Source organism: Vitis vinifera, chromosome 6, assembly GCF_030704535.1.
Source record: "Vitis vinifera cultivar Pinot Noir 40024 chromosome 6, ASM3070453v1".
Classification (NCBI taxonomy): Eukaryota; Viridiplantae; Streptophyta; class Magnoliopsida; order Vitales; family Vitaceae; genus Vitis; species Vitis vinifera.
This window is the reverse complement of record NC_081810.1, coordinates 20000001-20003246: the sequence shown is the minus strand read 5'-3', so window position 1 is coordinate 20003246 and position 3246 is coordinate 20000001. Positions and strand designations below refer to the sequence as shown.

Here is a 3246-nt window from a genome sequence, read left to right as displayed (position 1 = left end):
AGTTAAGAATTAATGAAAAGTTTAAAAGTGAATTTAATTGACAAATCAACTTTTAAGTGTTGTCTAAATTTAAACTTTAGATTCATATGTTGGCAATATTTCAAATTTGAATTGAAGTGTCAAATATAATGGTCTCATTATTTAAACTTTCTAAAACATAGACAAACTATCTTTGATTTCAAAGGGAAGGAGTGCAAGTAGAGAAGTTGAAGTTCTGGCATGAACATTTAAAATGAAACCATTATAACATTTTCTTTAAGGAAAAAAAAAATTGAAGAGTGGACAAAAATTCATGAGGTTTTTTTAAACAAGAGTAGCTCATGTATCCTTTTGATGGAAGTTTGAGTAACAAATGAGCTTGAATAGTGAACGAATCTTCAACAAGTTTGAACATCCTTTACTAGTTCGACATTTCTTGGCAAGCCCATGAAAAAAAATTAATTAAAGCAAAAAATAAGTAGTTTTCTTTCATTCTTTTAAAGATGAAGACCACATTTTAGGTAACAAAGTCAAGATCAAGTCTAGTTGAGCCTTAGACCACATTTTTTATTCAAGAATTTGTGTCATCTTGAACTAAGATCAACTACAAGATCAAATTAAAGCACATGGTCATATTATTGACATTTATTTTTCTTATATATTTATATAAATTTGTTTTATCTTTTTTCCCATCTTTCTTAGATCATACAACATGAAATGTATGCATACAATTGTATTTAACTTTCAAATAAAACTTGAATGTGAAAGGGCAAAAAATGCCCTCATCCTCTTCATCCCATCCCCTATCCACAAAAACCCTAACCTCATAAGGATGCAACTCATGCAAGTCGGGTTGGTTCGAGTCAAGTAGTCAATTAATCTAATCACAACCGATTAACATAAGCACATATACATAAGCAAAAACAAGAGAGAAAAAAAAATTAACATGGTTCAACGATTATTGTGAATCATACATCCACGAATGCACTAACACTCAAAAATCTACTAATGAAATGAAAATACAAAAGTTACAATGGTGAAAACTCTCCTCCTTTCAATTGTGGCCATGCTATTTTCTTTCCACTCTCTAACTAAACCTTGAATCATAAAGGGTTAAATACAATAGGGGCAAACTTGTCATTCAATCCTCGACATCTCCTATGTAGCATGATAAGAATGATTCAAACTTTATAATCCAACAATCTCCCACTTAAAAACTAAAGTACAAGTAAATATCTTCCTTTAATGATTAATGAATATGGTGCGCACTTAAACAACCCATCCTCACCCATGACCCATTAAAGCTATGCACAACTCCAGTTTCTCTATTATCACTATTTTGGTCAACATGTTAGTTGGATTCTTGCTACCTTGTATCTCCACAAATGTTGACACTCCATCTTCAAGTAAAGACTTGATGAAGTGATAACAAAGTACAATATATTTAGTCATTAAATGAAATATTGAATTAGCCATATGTCTTTCACTTTAATACATTCATCATATGTTTGACTCATAAATTTGCTAATGAATATTGCTGCAACCAAATCATCTTTTTGCTAACTTTTATCATAACCATGTACTCGGCTTCAGTTGTAGGCCTAAAGTGTGAAATCCAACTAATGGTTATAAGTATCCTTAGACATACTTTGTAGTGCTCCTCTTGCAATCTATCTCACTCGCAAATTCATTCAAATGTTGCTTAAAATTTTTGTTCTCAAGCATCTTCAAATTAAAGAGCTTCATAATTAGGTATACCTTATTTATTGTAGAAGTGTACACCCTTATTTTGGCCTAGTTTTGTTATTCATTTCAGAAGCATTTATTGGAAGAGTTCTGTTTCAATCAGAAGACTCTATCATCAGACCCTCTTAATCCAAGGCATCAATTTGCCTCTGAAACACGTGACAGCTATGGAACCATTTTCTGAGACAAGGGTCCGAAAGAAGAGAAAATTCAGGTCTGTTCAGGATGTGGCAAACCTACAGGAAGTCGAATCTTTGACATGAGCAGACACACCTGGCTCCCTTATCGTCCACGCGCGTCAATGCATGCGGTGATGATCAGCGAGGATCCCAGCTTCGTGGCTCTCTCACCATCAAGATTTGCAATTGTTCTGGATGGTTCTTCCCCTCTAGGTACTGTGACATCAATGGATGATGAGGGGACTGTCGAGCTTCACGTTCGGGTTGGTTGAGTACATGCTGAAGATGTGTTGGCGTTTCCACATTCGGATATAATGTGAAGTCTGGAAGTCTCCTACAGGACGTGGAAGAGGACGACTTTGCCATTGTTTTTTTTTGCAGCTATGGGAGGAAACATGGAGACTGCACAACTTTTTTTTCTTCAAAAACGTGATTTCGAGGAAAATAGATCAATGGAGAGAGTGACTCCATTCCTCAACCTGGTCAACGACCCCACCATTGAACACATCATCACTCTTCGCATTGCTCTCACCACTGCTGAATATTTAGCATATGAATGTGGCAAACATGTTCTTGTCATACTAGCAGATATGAGTTCTGATGTACATGCCCTTTATGAGGTATCTGCTGCCCGAGAAGAAGTTCCCGGAAGGCGTGGGTATCCTGGGTATATGTGTGCTGATCTGGCGACAATTTACGAACGTGCTGGAGCCTGGACGTATTGAAAGAAGGAAGGGTCCCATTACACAAATCCCGATTTTAACTATGCCCTATGATGATATAACACATCCCGCTCCCACTGAAGACCAGATTTACATTGACAAACAGCTCCACCCACCAATCAATGTCCTCCCATCACTGTCTCGTTTAATGAAGAGTGACATTGGTGAGGGCATGACCCGATGTATCCAATCAGCTCTATGCAAATTATGCAATTGAGAAGGATGTTCAAGCAATGAAAGATGTGGTTGAAGAAGAAGCACTCTCCTCTGAGCATCTGCTATATCTGAAATTCCTAGACAAATTTGTGACTCAGGGCATAGACGCTGTTTCGGATTCTCCCCCATGAGAACGTCTCCTACTTGAATCATCGGAACTTTAATCAGAAATCGTCCATGTCATGCCTTCAGACCATATTGTTTAAGTTTTTGAACTCCATTGAATAGAGATCCTTAAGAAGCTTGAGAAATGGCAGGAGCCACCTCCTGCAAAACAACCTAAACCTTTTCCAGTTTCTGATCCCAAGCCTAAAGAGAAGAGAGGTGGTCATCGGCTAAGAAAGATGAAGGAGAGGTATGCCATAACGGGTATGAGGAGGCTAGCCAATAGGATGCAATTTGGT

At 37.1% G+C, this 3246-nt stretch overlaps 1 pseudogene; it reads left to right on the top strand.

Moving 5' to 3' along the window:
* Positions 1-2272: 2272 nt before the first annotated feature.
* LOC100251620 (V-type proton ATPase subunit B 2-like) overlaps positions 2273-3246 on the top strand; it is a 1271-nt pseudogene continuing 297 nt past the window's right edge.